General features: G+C 49.1%; 1 protein-coding gene and 1 non-coding gene across 2 annotated transcripts in view; both read left to right on the top strand.

The window, feature by feature from the left end:
* The window catches only part of LOC119379395 (DNA-directed RNA polymerase II subunit RPB2), a 206,289-nt gene that overhangs the window by 41,164 nt on the left and 150,332 nt on the right, over positions 1 to 14,793 (top strand). The gene's annotated exons all lie outside the window — the stretch shown is intronic.
* On the top strand, positions 4,202 to 4,274 carry Trnat-ugu (transfer RNA threonine (anticodon UGU)). Its single transcript has one exon. It is a non-coding gene; the product is annotated as a tRNA-Thr (tRNA).

Genomic DNA, 14,793 nt, shown 5'->3' on the forward strand with positions numbered 1-14,793 from the left:
GCAGCGAGTCGACGGAGGGAGCGCAGAGGAGCGAGGCTCCGCCCAAGAGCGCCGGCGGAGTTTTTTTCTTCATTTTTTTCTCTCTGACGTCTGGGCGCAACCACGTGGTCTGTGCCACCACTTCCGGTCGGCTTGCGTCGTTCTCGTTGAGCGGAGTCGATCGCACTGTGTATTGCGCGTGCTTGAAAACTGCGCGTCGGTTTGGTAATGTTGGGTGTGCACCTCGAACGCCGTAGTGTTTTCATCGCTCTGCCAACCATGGAAGCAAACCTGCGGGCTCGTTTGGAACGAATGACAGCTGAGATCGGTTTCGGCCCATACTCCGATACACCGCCTCGTAAGACGGCACTGGCAGACGACCCCGAAGCGCCGCCATTACCGGCCGCCAGCATTGTTATAGGAGGCACGCTGCGCCCGTGTCTCGGTCGGTCGTGAGAACGTGCCGACGATGCAGTTCTCAGCTGACGAGGCAACACTCGAACGGCTGCCACTCTCAACGGCAACCGGCGATGGTCAAAAGCACAGAAATATTCACGTTTTCGGCACTGCGCATGGCGAAGAAAACCACGCAACTACGAGCAGACGAGCTGTCGGTGAGACCGGAAGTGCTAATATTAATGTTTGTTCGGTGTTTTTAACGCGATAACATAATATAAACATACATATTATCTACTTATTGAACTCAAAATTAACAACGAAAGTAATAATGAGGGTGTTATCGTGATTATAACATCAGCCAATGGTGGAACTGCCGACAATCGCGTCATATTTTGCGGACTAATACATCATTTGTTGAGAGAAGAGGGAGCGATTTTCAGCTGACTTTGAGAATTTATTGTAAATTCCAGGCCGTGCGCATCGCTATAATATTTGGCTTGCGTGTTCTAGGGAGCCTCGACTACCGATCGGCAGCGCTTTTTGAGCATGCTCGAAAAGTGTTGCAGGGCCCCTTTAAAGGGACATGAAAGAGCAAAACGATTTTTCTCACATTAGTAAAGTAGTCTTCTGCGATACCAAAAACACCACGCTTGCTGCGAGAAGACACTTAATAAGCGAGAAAACGCGCAAACAGAAAATACAGGTGGCGACGCCACCTTGGAATTCCTGCACCATTTGCCGTGACGTCACATATTTTTGACGGCGCCTGCTTGGGCCTACATAGTTCCTAATCAGTTAAATCGAAGTAAATTGTCCTCTGAGGGGGGGGGCCAGAGACTTGACATAACGAGTTCGTGGAAATTTCGTCGAGCCAGTGGCGCCAAAATACATTAAATGCTCTTGAAACCCTTTACGTCACGAATTACAAAGTTCGGCGCGAAATTTAAAAATGAAACTTTGAATTTGGTTTTCTCCTTTAATAATAAACCTATGGTGGTAAAATTAACTACACGAGAGTTCTCCGAGCACACTTTATCAATCTGAACCAATTCATTGTTTCTCTTTAAGTGTCCCTTTAACCCCTTAAGTGCTTTATTTTTTTGAAAATTTCCCAACCAAAAGTGCCTATTTTTTTTATTGCTGATTTCGAATCTGATTGTACTAAAAAGCAGCTTGTCGATGTTGAAAAAATATTTGTACCACATACTTAGTCAAATCAAAACACGGAATAACGCAAGGGGGCCTGTTGCAGCTCCTGCACCAAAATCGAGTTTCCTTTCTCAATGTTTTCCCGTTTTCTCCTCGCTTCCGAGAGCAAACGAAGCACATTTGAAGAAACTGCTGAATATATTCCACAAGGTCATCTGGCGATGACAAGTTGAAAGTCATGCCTGGAATGGCCAAGAATGGAAAGCGAGGAGGCTTCACAGGAGGATTGTTCGCATCAAGCAGGATCCACTGGCGAGCACTCGCGATGTTCGCTTCCGAGCTGTTTTCATCATCACCGGAGGAGATGCTCAATTCACCGCCTTCGCTGTCTTCACTTCCGCATACAAGATAAACATCTGTATCCGAATGATCATCACTCGAAGAATATGACGAAAATGAAAAGCCTCTTTTTCGTGTTGACGAGCCAGTTATGCATGGGTGACCGCCACCGCAAGCCATCTTTTCATACAAAAACCGCGCTCTTTCCGCAGGAGAAAAATAAATTGCCAAGTAAATGCTGCCATCTGGTGGATTACACGCAATCTAAGCTGTAGAAGAGCGCCTCTTGTCCTGAACGCCAGAGGGGAGTACCTATTCCGCTAGGACGAGCTCTGCTCGTCCAAAGCAGTTTGGGGACAGTTTGGGCAAGACGAGCTCTGCTCGTCCAAAGCAGTTAAGGGGTTAATGCAATTGGCTTCTCTAGTGCACTCCAAGATGTAAAAATAGCTGCTCCAGAGTGCTCCCAGATGCAAAATTATCTCCTCCAAGTGCTCCAAAATGGAAATGTTGCTGCTCCAAAAATTGCTCCTAATCAGAAGTTCTCGATAGCATCACTGAAAATGGTATTGACAGACCTGTTACAGTTGAAGTGGTTTAATTTGCACAGAAACTCGTCAATAATTTTAAATAACTCCAGTGTTTCAAAACTTAAATGGATAGCGACAGTGAGGTCCCAAGCTATCCCACCGTAATGTGAACACAACTGTACACTTATGTGGTGGCGGCGCCAGAGAAGAGAATCTGGCGATAACATCTGATCATTCATCAAATTGCACCAGCTTTTCAGAAATTGACAGCGGCGATCTTGGTGAGAATTTCAGTGCTGAAAGATCGCCGTTTGTTTTTGACCCACCACTATACGAGGCATCTGATGTGCTAAATGCATTCAGTTGCAGCAAGACAAAGTGTAAACACTGCTTATCACAACTGCTTTTATTGCGATAGCAATTCTATGGACAGTCTCGGCTGGAAAATGTCCGTCCCCGTCGCTGTCATTCACCGTATATGTATAAGTATGTATATATATTGAAAAGCCACAAAGAAAAATAATTCAGAAATACTTTCTGACGCGCGGAATCGAATGGGCGACCTCTCGCTTTGCACCCGCCCCGTTAGACGTTAGGCTACGACAGCACCGTCTTTCAGCCTGCTAACGGCGAGCTATTTATATACACCATGTACTTCAGCATGCTTTCTTAGTTGCCACATAGAAGGCGCGATGTGCGCGCGTGTGGCGCGCTTTAAAGATTGTCGCCCCACTCCTGCGAACGCCGTTGCTCTTCGCCCTACAGGGCATGGTCGACTACATGCGCTTATCTCGAGGAAAGAAGGGGGTGGTGAAGCGGGGGGCTGTATGTCTTGTGCCCCGCGAGGTCCGCGCTGAAGTCACAGAGCGTACGAACGTCACTGCTTTCGCTACAGCGGCCACGTTTGAGAAAGGAGTGTGATGTTCAAACAGAAATAAGTAACAACTGTGACAATTAGTTCGCGCTCGTCCTGTGTGTGCCCGTTCGTTCGTTTCGTGCGTCCTGCTTTATGTTTGAGCAGTGCGCTTCAAGTGTCGAGCTGTGACGCATTAGTTCGCGCTCGTCCTGTGTGCGTTCTTTTCGTGCGTCCTTTGGGCTCGAGTGACGCGCTGGCAATTTCGAGCTGCTTTCCGTTCTTCGCGTTACATTCCAATTTATTGCTGTCACATTCATTGCTTCGCCGTTGCGGCGAAACTTTCACTTTTTTATTCTGAAAAACATTTTTCTGAAATAGTGATTGCTGTTGCATTACGACAGAGACGTACGTATAGATAAGTCCCGAATTATGTCACTTGTGTATCTCTGCTTGCAATCTGACAAGATGGTCGCAGGCTCGGGATGATAGGCAGATATATCTAACAGCGTGCTGTAATGAACGAAGGAAAGAAAATTTTAAGGGCTCGTTTTTCTTTGTTCGACACAATGTTAATGATAACTAACAGACAATAAAGCCAAGGAAAGTATAGGGGATGTTTTTTGTAGTAATTATGATTGAAATGTGAAGAAAGTAAAGTGGACGAAAAGATAACTTGCTGCCAGCAGGGACCAAACCTGCAGCCTTTGAATAACGTGTTAGGACGCATTATTTATAGTGAGGGTCTCGTTTTGGCAGACTTGAGGTCTTCAGGTAGTATGCAAGGGATTATTGGTCAGCTCCCAGCTCGTAAAAAGATCATGTGCTACGTGACGCCAGCAGGCAGAAAAAGTGAGTTCCACACTCGCCGTCATGGCTGCTGGTGGCGCTGACTAACACTCCCAGGTTTAAATGCACGTACTATATACCGAATAAAGTGGAGAGGAGGATGGCTGCCGCCGTAGCTCAATTGGTAGAGCATCGGACGTGTTATTCGAAGGTTGCAGGTTCGGTCCCTGCCGGCGGCAAGTTATCTTTTCGTCCACTTTACTTTCTTCACATTTACTTCCTAATTACTACAAATAACATCCCCTATACTTTCCCTGGGTTTATTGTCTCTTAGTTCTCATTAAGTATGCTGTAATGTGTCGCATAACTTGCCTCACTCTGTCGGCGCTTGACCGTCGACTCTGAAGACGGCAGCAGGAAAGGAACTTACATGCTTGAGAGCTAAGGCATGGAGTGGTGGGCACTGCATTTATCTAGGATGAACTCTAGTAGCCACTCACGAAAAAGTTTCGTCATCCATGCCTTGTGGGTGTGGCAGTAGCGTAGCGATGTCCTGGCAGCAATGTGGAAGCAGTAGGGATATTTTTATTTCCCAACAGGCAGGCGGGCGGGCAAGCAGGCGGGCAGGCTGGTTTACTAAGAAATGCTTTTTAAACTTGATTTAACGAAGTGATGACCACGCTTGAATTATTTCATTAAATCGGAAAATTCATCAAATCGAGAAAGGGATTTTTCAGGGCTTGTATATCTAAAATTGTAACATAGCTGCACTCAAAAGCTACCACAACATTGTTTTTGCCACCAACCCATGCCTGCGCATGTGAAAAACCTGCCAGGGGCGCCCGAGGACAGCCCGGAAATGGAGCCTCCCATGTCACCTGGACAGAGGGGGTTCCATGACTGGGCGATGCAGGCCAGGTAAGCTATGACAGGCTACCAATATGCAAAGACATGGTAAATGAATGTAGTGATTGTGCGAGTAGGCTGAGCGAGAAAGTTGCGAGGGGACGATCAGTGCTATCTGTCGCATATACTGGAATAATGAAAGCAACCACTGGCGTCCCTAGCGCCATTTAGTATAGCGACTGCCATGCAGTGGCGTGGAGTGCAGCCTCGACACTTGAAGAAAAACCGGTCTGTGCCAAAATTAGAAGGATGTCACCGTTTCTTTACTAGTTTATTTTAGGAAAGACTTCGTCATCTCGGGTTTGGTGGCCAACTTCGTTCGTTAATTTAGGTTGATGGCAACATTGAACCCTATGGGTACCTGCTGGGAAATGGAAATTTCTTCGTTAGATTGGGAACTTCGTAAAGTCAGGTGTCTTTAGACCAGGTTTTAGCTGTATATCTGAGTGGACGTCCACAAGCTGTTGTTGACGTTCGTGTTGTTCCTCAGCTGTACGACTCAACCAACGCCATGATTTACTGTATGCAGTTTTGCACTTATTTTACGTCTCAATTCGCCAAATGCACCGTTAATGAACACAAGAGAAACACATGACGGTAGCCTACGTATATAGAAAGCAAAAGGTGCTTGCTTTCCTAGAAGAATTAATTAAATTGAGCTAGTCGATCTTTTATTATGGTAGAGGTAAATTAGTGCAAAGAATGACCATGTCACAAGAAAGGAGACAAAGACAAGCACTTGTCGTCGTTACCTTTTTATGTTGTCTTCATATTTTGCTTAAAGTTACCTCTCTCGCTTAAACTTTTAACATCGTAGCTACCTCCATACACTTGAGGGGAGAGGGGAGTTTTCAGGCTTAGCTATCCTCCCAAAACCCTGTGTGGAATGACCAGCAACTACCATGTGATAAGCACATGAGTACCACGACTGGTAGACGTATGCTTTTGCCACAGCACACAAAAACATATGAAGGTTCAAAAGCTTCCTTCTGTGTTTTCGCTTTATACGCTGGCTGAATGCTTCTTTATAGAAGCTTGTTACTCGAAACGACACGAACATGGTAAAATGCAAGCTACAAGGCAGCCGGTTGTCTTGTCAAGAGACTGGGATATGCCACGTTTACACCCCAGGCAGCGCACGACATGGCATTTTTAAGTACGCCACCTATCCAGTGCTGGTTCCAGTAAACATCTGTAAGGCCTATACTATGAACAGGTACTTGGACTTCCACCTGCCACCTTCACCGAAAGGGTCCCAAGGCTGGGCATTCATAACACGCCCTTAGAGCTAATCGAGGTTCTTCTCACCGAGTGATCAGGAAGCGAGGTTGGGGGTCACTGAAGGGGGAAGAGCAATCCTTCATACCTTTGCTTCTCAGCCTTGCTTTATTACTTCACTCACAGAAAGCTTCCCTCATGAAGTCTGAGAAAATCACGTTCCTACCCCTGCTGCATAATATGCACCCCGTGTACCATGTCCACTGCAGGGAAGCCAGACAAAAGTCAAACACAAAAAATATGGAAAAGGAGGAACTATGGCGTATATAAATGTGGCATGCTATCCGAGTAGGCACACTACTAGTATATCCACTGTGATAGTCAAGGATGGGCACCAATGCGATTTCTCTCTTGCCGGTGCAAATCCTATTCAAGCCAAAAAAGTGGCCATCGCTTGCACTGTTGCACAAACACATCAATAATTGTTACCGGCTCGCAAACAGGCCTGTTGAAATTTTTTTTTAGTGGATGCCTGCACAGCACTACACTTTGCATCATCCAACAGCACCGCCTGAAGAGCTCTCAGAATTTTATGGGCTCCTGCCCACCACAGAATTCCTGGAAACGAGGTGGCTGATGGCATCACTCAACAAAATGACCCACCGAGAGGGCACTGAAAACAGCGTAGCCCAATCTGAGCGCATACGGCTCTTGACCATGTTCAAGGAAGTCACACAGCATTATAGACTGTATAAACGCTACTCATCCCACACTAATCCCCACCTAGAGGGCATGAAGGACATTTACACGCACCCCAGACCCACTCCTTTCCTCATCCTACTTGGCTCCGCTTGTTCTGTCTTGACCAGCACTCCCTGCTCGATGCTTTTGTGGGGAATCCGAGACGCTGAGTCACATGGTCGGTCACTAACCTCCATGTTTCTACAAACGAGCTTTGCAAGGAAGCCTTGGTGATCTCTGGCCTGCTTCGATCAGCTTCTTTTAATTGAATGGTCTATTGAGACCACCCACGCTCAAGGCATCTTGGACTTAGGATGCATGCCCGAGCATCAAGACCAAGACCATCCTCTGGTCACCCAATAAAAATGTTTATTCTGTCCTAATGGGTGCAGCAGCCCATTCGTGTTCGGAGGGCCGAAAGGGTGACGGGAGAGAGGCATGCGGGGCTGGTGATGCGGCTGGAAAACGGGTTCCATAGTATGGGCTCGTGGTGGCCAGTGAGATGGTGGGTGAGGGTACAGTGGCTCAAATTTCTTTTAAATGCAAGCATTTCTTAGCGAACCCAAGGCACTTTAAGTGTTTCTATCTGTCTGTCCGTCCGTCCGTCCGTCCATCGACCGACCGACCGACCGACCGACCATCACTCACTCACTCACTCACTCACTCACTCACTCACTCACTCACTCACTCACTCACTCACTCACTCACTCACTCACTCACTCACTCTATCTATCTATCTATCTATCTATCTATCTATCTATCTATCTATCTATCTATCTATCTATCTATCTATCTATCTATCTATCTATCTATCTATCTATCTATCTATCTCTATCTCTATCTCTATCTCTATCTCTCTTTCTCTCTCTCTCTCTCTCTTCGCCCCCGCCTGCCCGCCTACGTCTCGCCTCCTTAATTTGGTGTAGACCAAAATTGGTATGGGAGGGTAAGAAAGTTCAACGATTATGACTCTCTGGTCATGACACGGATAACGTGAAAATCCTGTTGCGTACATCGTCAAACCCACGTGTGGCACATACCCAGTTACCACGGGTCGCATTATTCGGGTATGCGCCACAGGTGATTGACAGTTTATACCTACCCAGGAATGACGAGAACAGACATTAGTAATTTCCATGCAAGAGCGTTAAGAAAAATCCACAGATATCCACGAAGTGAATGATGATGAGGGGGCGAAGCACTGAGGATCGTTCGGTAACCGTGAATCTCCCGTGGCATTGCCCACTCGCACATGTAAATAAGTGACAACGTGTGGGTACAGTTATGTACAATGTGTTTTATTGGTCATAACGATCGTATGTCGTGTTCAGTTGTGGATTCCATTTTGCCTTCATTTATTACTGCTTTGGGGTCCATGAAATGTAGAGCCAATGGTTCTTCGATCGGATCTAGCCTGAAGTTGGCAAAGACGAGGTTACGCGGCACCGCGCCTGAGAACGGTCTATTTTAGGATCATGTGTGCGCTACACCTGCTCAGATTGTTTTGCACATGTTGTCACCTGTTAATTGATGTGCTTGTTTTCGAGCAGCTTTCAAACTGCGCCGCGCCGAATATGTCGATTTTTAAACCATATGCGCGCTATGCTTGCTCTGTAGACGGTTTATGCACAGCTGTTTTGCACCTGCGCTTCAACTGTAGACTATGGCGGACGGACGGACATTGTGAGGTCTTAAGGTGGTTCGTCCCTAAAACTGACATCGGCAGCGTTGACCCGATGAATGCAAAGAATAAAAATTAGGATCCCAGCAGGAATCAGACCGGGGCATTCAGCGTGGCAGTCAGGTATTCTATCATAGAGCCACACCAGGTGTAGAAACTGCTTTGGAAAAACACCCTATGCAGGCGTAATGTCGGTGCAACGTCAGTTTGGTTGTAGTGCTGGCTATCTAGTTTTATAACAAAGCAATAAACACTACATATGTACTCCTACAATACAGGCGTCACGTCAGGTTAACGTCAGTAGTGGTTCCAGTGTTGGCTGGAACTACTACTGACTGAGTCAGTAGTGGTTCCAGCCAACACTGAGTCGGACTGTCGGACTGAGTCAGCCAGTTGTTGCTGGGCGGCGTTTGCTTTTGGCTGGCTATCCGCGGCTGTGTGAGGCCCAGTTGAGTTTTCCTTTCGTGTGAGCACAAGTTCGCTCAATAAAGAAGTTCCTTCAGTTCTTTTATGTTGTTACTGCCTGCTTGACTGCGTTCTGTTTCTACTACGTGACATTTCTGGTGGAGGTGCTTATGCTCCCAAGAACACCCCCAGGAAGGAGCCGCAGCAACTCGAACCCCTCTCCAGCCACCGACGACGACCCCAGCACAGAGGCGGGCAGTGAAGAACTTCGAAGGAGACGCCCGCTCCGGTACGCCAGGCAACCAAAGCAACGACCGGCCCCTGGCTAACACGTCAACCAGCCAAGTCATCCTGCACCAACCGCGGCAACCACCATCTTTCGGGGAACCGCCTCTGAAGACCCTGATGAGTGGCTCGAAAAATTTGAATGGGTTGCGACTTTCAACAACTGGTCCGACGCCGAAAAGCTGCTCAACGTGTACTTCGCATTGGACGAGCCTGCAAGGACGTGGTACGAAAATCATGAAATGGCCCTCACCTCATGGATGGTGTTCCGAACGAAAATCACCCAAACTTTCACGAATACCATTCGCAAAGAACGTGCTGAACTCCTGCTTGAGACAAGGATACAACGGCTGACCGAGAGCGTTACAGTTTACGCTGAAGAAATGAAAGGTCTCTTCCGCCGCGCCAATCCAGAGATGCCTGAGGACAAGCAAGTCCGTCATCTCATGCGAGGCGTGAAAGAACTCTTTGCAGGCCTCGTGCGAAACCCGCCAACCACCGTCGAGGAGTTCTTCAGTGAGGCGGCAGCGATTGAGAGGGCGCTCACTATTCGAGGGCGACAGTACGACCTCCGCCTAGAAACTGTCCAAGCCGCAGACACAGACTTGAACAGCATAGATAGAACTAGCCTTCGACAGCTAATCCGCAACAATTGTTCGCGAGGAACTACAGAACTTTGCCCGACAGTAGAACCACAAGTGTCCTCTCTGTCCGACGTCATCCGAGCAGAGCTACAACACGCTCTTGCATCAACTCAATGGGAGCCACAAGCATCACAGCCGGAATGTCTGATACCCGAAGTGATGACCTATGCCGCTGCACTACGCAGCCAAACACATCCGACCAGCTCGCAATGGGAACCCTACACGCCCCCGGCCCGCCCACAACACTACCGGCCGCTGCAACGCCCGCAGCAGTACATGCCGGCGCCTCTACCGCAGCCACCTTTTCGCCAGCGCATGCTCCCGCCTACTGTGCCACGGAAAAGCGACGTGTGGCGCACACTAGACCACAGACCGCTCTGCTTCCACTGCGGTGAAGCTGGGCACCTTCTCCGAGAATGCCCCTACCGCCGTTTAGGCCTTCGTGGATTCTCCATTGACGCGCCACGCCCCAGCGCAGGCGAAAGACCTCAAGACATAGAGCAGTACCTCCGAGACATGCAAGAAGCGACCCCTGGACACTCGAGGTCCCCTTCACCATATAGACAACGCTCCCCTTCGCCACACCCAAGATACGCTAACGCGGAGCAAAGGTCGCCCAGCCTTCGTAGGGGAAACTGAGGGCAGCGACGTCTGGAGGTGACGCCACTTCAGAGCTAAACTCAAGATACTCTCCAACGATGACCCCAAGACAAGATACAAAAACTGAAGCTCAAATCACTGTTCCGCAAGACACGACAGCGCAGTGCGAGACGCCGACGAGTGTTCAACTCAATCATGCATCGCCGCCACTGAGTGCAGCTAGCACCCGACGTAGCTGTGATCGTACGAGGCGACACACCATGCAGTTGATGGCCGAACAACGACGAACCAGGACGCCGAGCGCTGACTTGCACGTGATCATCGACCAACGTCCAGTTACTGCCCTCGTGGACACTGGAGCTGATTATTCAGTAATGAGCGCACATTTTGTAGCGCAGCTCAAGAAAGTGACAACAACGTGGGACGGCCCGCAAATTTGTACAGCGGGAGGCCATCTCATAACGCCGTTAGGAAGGTGTACAGCGTGGGTGACTGTCCGTCGTAACATTTACCTGGCCATCTTCGTGATACTGCAGCAGTGCTCTCGAGACGTTATCCTCGGTATGGACTTCCTCAGCGAGAACGATGCGGTGAACAACTTGCAATCTCGATCTGTGACCCTGTCTACGGAGCGATCATCATCAGCGGAGGAAGACCAACCGTATGCCACGCTTGCCATCATTGATGAGCAGGTCACCATCCCACCTCATGCCAGCATCTTCGTCTCCGTGACAGCAGACGGAAGCTCAAGTAGAGAAGCTCTCGTCGAAACAAACATGCAGCTCCTGCTGAGTCGTCAAGTAGCCGTCGCACGTGGGATGGTTAACCTTTGTCAAGGCCGTACAGAAGCGCTCATAACCAACTTCAGCTTGGAGCACAAGTACTTTACCATGGGCATGGCGGTCGCATTCTTGCAAGTTGCCGTGGAAGCAAGCTATTCATTCGCATTATCGGAACATCGACAAACACCGGTGGAGGACGATGACATTAAATTCGACGTCAACCCCGCCCTTCCGCAACAAAGACAAGAGGAGCTACGCGGCCTTCTTCACCAATACGCCGAATGCTTTTCTAAGTCTACGAAAATCCAGCAAACGCCGCTTGCGAAACATCGCATAATCACGGACAAATCGGCATGCCCCATCCGCAGGAGTCCGTACCGCGTTTCAGCCCGAGAATGTGATGCAATCAAGGAACAAGTCGAAGAAATGCTTCGTGATGGTATCTTCCAGCCGTCTAGAAGTCCATGGTCATCCCCCGTCGTGCTCGTGAAGAGAGACGGCACGCTACGGTTTTGCGTCGATTATCGACTGCTTAATCGCGCCACAAAAAAAGACGTCTACCCGCTCATCGACGATACGCTGGATAGACTCAGCAGCGTGAAGTATTTTTCTTCGATGGACATGAGGAGTGGCTACTGGCAAATCAAGGTCGATGAAAGAGACCGTGAGAAAACTGCTTTCATCACACCGGACGGCCTCTTCGAATTTAAGGTCATGCCATTCGGACTTTGTTCCGCGCCCGCAACATTCCAGCGTGTAATGGACACCGTGCTTGCAGGCCTGAAATGGCAAACATGTCTACCTGGACGATGTGGTCGTCTTCGCGCCGACCTTCGATGAGCACCTTCAGAGGCTCCAAACTGTGCTTGAAGCGATTAAGTCTTCAGGACTGACCTTGCATCCTAAGAAGTGCCACTTCGCCTACGATAAGCTCTTGTTCCTCGGTCACGTAATTAATCATCATGGCGTGCTCCCGGACCCCGAGAAGACTGCCGCAGTTGCAAAGTTCCCGCGGCCCACAGACAAGAAAGCCGTTCGCAGGTTTCTGGGCCTGTGCACGTACTACAGGCGTTTTGTGAGGAACTTTTCACACTTAGCCGAGCCTCTCTTACGCCTCACTAGAGCAGACACGCAATTCACGTGGAGTGAGCCTGAGGAAAATGCATTCAGGGAACTTCAACGGCGTCTGCAGGCGCCGCCCATTCTTGGCCACTTCGACGAGAATGCAGGGACAGAAATACATACGGACGCAAACGGTGTAGGACTAGGCGCCGTTCTCATTCAGAAAGAGTGTGGCTTCGAACGTGTTATCGCCTACGCCAGCAGGGCGCTATCTAATGCTGAAAGGAACTATTGGACGACCAAAAAGGAGTGCCTTGGTGTCGTTTGGGCATTAACTAAATTTCGCCCATCATGTATGGCAAGCCATTCAGAGTTGTGACCGACCATCATGCACTTTGCTGGCTGGCCAACCTGAAAGACCCTTCTGGCCGCCTAGCCCGCCGGAGTCTATGCCTACAGGAGTTCGACGTCACCGTCGAACTCCTGTAGCAGGGCGGAAACACTGTGATGCTGACTGCCTGTCGAGAGCACCCGTTGACTCACCTCCGGCTAATGCAGATGACGACGATGCTTTCCTTGGGCTTACAAGTGCCAGCACCATTGCACAGGACCAACGCGACGATCCAGACCTACGTCACGTCATCGAATACCTGGAAGACAAGAATGACTCGCCGCCACAGTTATTCAGGCGGGCTCTTTCATCGCTATGTCTCCAAAACAATTTTCTCGTTAAGAAAAGCTTTTTGCCAAATAGATCAACGTACCTCCTCGTCGTGCTGACAAGCCTGCGACAAGAAATCGTAGACGCGGCCCACGATGCACTTACGGCCGGACATCTTGGCTTTATGCGTACTTTGAAAAGAATACAAGAAAAATATTACTGGCCACGTCTGAACAACGATGTCGTGCACTACGTGAAAACCTGTCGAGACTGTCAGCATAGGAAAACTCCATCGAAAAGGCCGGCCGGACTTCTTTAACCCATTGATCCACCATCCAGACCCTTCCAGCAAATAGACATGGACCTGCTTGGCCCCTTTCAGACTTCAAATTCCGGGAACAAGTGGATAGTGGTAGCGACCAATTATCTGACACTGTTTGCCGAAGCAAAAGCACTGCAGTTGGGGTGTGCCCTCGAAGTGGCCAGATTTTTTCTTGAGAACATCGTTCTCTGACATGGCGCACCTGAGATCCTAATTACCGATCGGGGCACGGCATTTACGGTGCAGCTGATGCAGCAGATACTGCACTTCATCCACACCAGCCATCGCCGAACGACCGCTTATCACCCCCAAACTAATGGCGTCACGGAACGTTTGAACAGGACGCTCGCCAATATGCTCTCAATGTATGTAGACGTCGAGCACAAGACCTGGGATGAGATTTTGCCACACGTAACATTCGCGTGCAATACGGCACACCAGGAGACAAGGTGGATGACTCCCTTCGAGCTTGTCTACGGCCGACAAGTTACCACCATGCTCAATGCCATGCTGCCTCACGTTGACGACAACGATGTTGACATGGACGTTGCTGGATTTCTCTTATGCGCCGAAGAGGCCCACCAGCTGGCCCGCATTCACATCAAGCGACAACAACACATCGACGCCCGTCATTACAACCGAAAACATCGCCACCAGCAGTACGCGCCTAGTGACCGTGTAATGGTATGGACACCCATCCGCCGCCGTGGCCTGAGCGAGAAGCTGCTTCAGCGCTACTTTGGACCCTACAAGGTCACTTGACAACTGAGTTCACTTGTGCACGAGGTTGTCCCTGACGGAATGACACAACTTCAAGGATGTCAAGCACGTCCGGAAACAGTCCACGTTGTACGCCTCAAGAGGTTCTACGACCGTTAACAGCCTAAAGATTTTTTTTCTCTTGGTAACCATCTTAGCTGCCTTCCATTTTTTTATTCTCCAACATTGGGACGATGTTCCTTCACGGGAGGGCAGTGCCACGCGTGCTAGTACGGTACGAACCGGCTATCTTCGCCACATGCTGTCTTTTATGTATTGATAGCGAATGCCTCGGTTTTAGGGTGACGCCCCCATTTGTGCGATAAATGGTGCACAAGCAAATAAACACTGCGCAGCCGCCAATGTCAAGCTGAGTGGGCGAGGAGGGCCTGCGAGCGTTCTTCTTGTTTTGTGTCGGACTGAGTCCGCCAGTTGTTGTTGGGCGGCGTTTGCTTTCGGCTGGCTATCCGCGACCGTGTGAGGCCCAGTTAAGTTTTCCTTTCGTGTGAGCACAAGTTCGCTCAATAAAGAAGTTCCTTCAGTTTCTTTTACGTTGTTACTGCCTGCTTGACTGCGTTCTGTTTCTACTACGTGACAATATTTACATCATCGCCTCTTCGTTTCAATAATACTGACGTATGTGCTTTAACATGAGGGCTGACGTTACGTCAGATCATGCGCTACCCTTCAAA

Source organism: Rhipicephalus sanguineus, chromosome 1, assembly GCF_013339695.2.
Source record: "Rhipicephalus sanguineus isolate Rsan-2018 chromosome 1, BIME_Rsan_1.4, whole genome shotgun sequence".
NCBI classification, from domain to species: domain Eukaryota; kingdom Metazoa; phylum Arthropoda; class Arachnida; order Ixodida; family Ixodidae; genus Rhipicephalus; species Rhipicephalus sanguineus.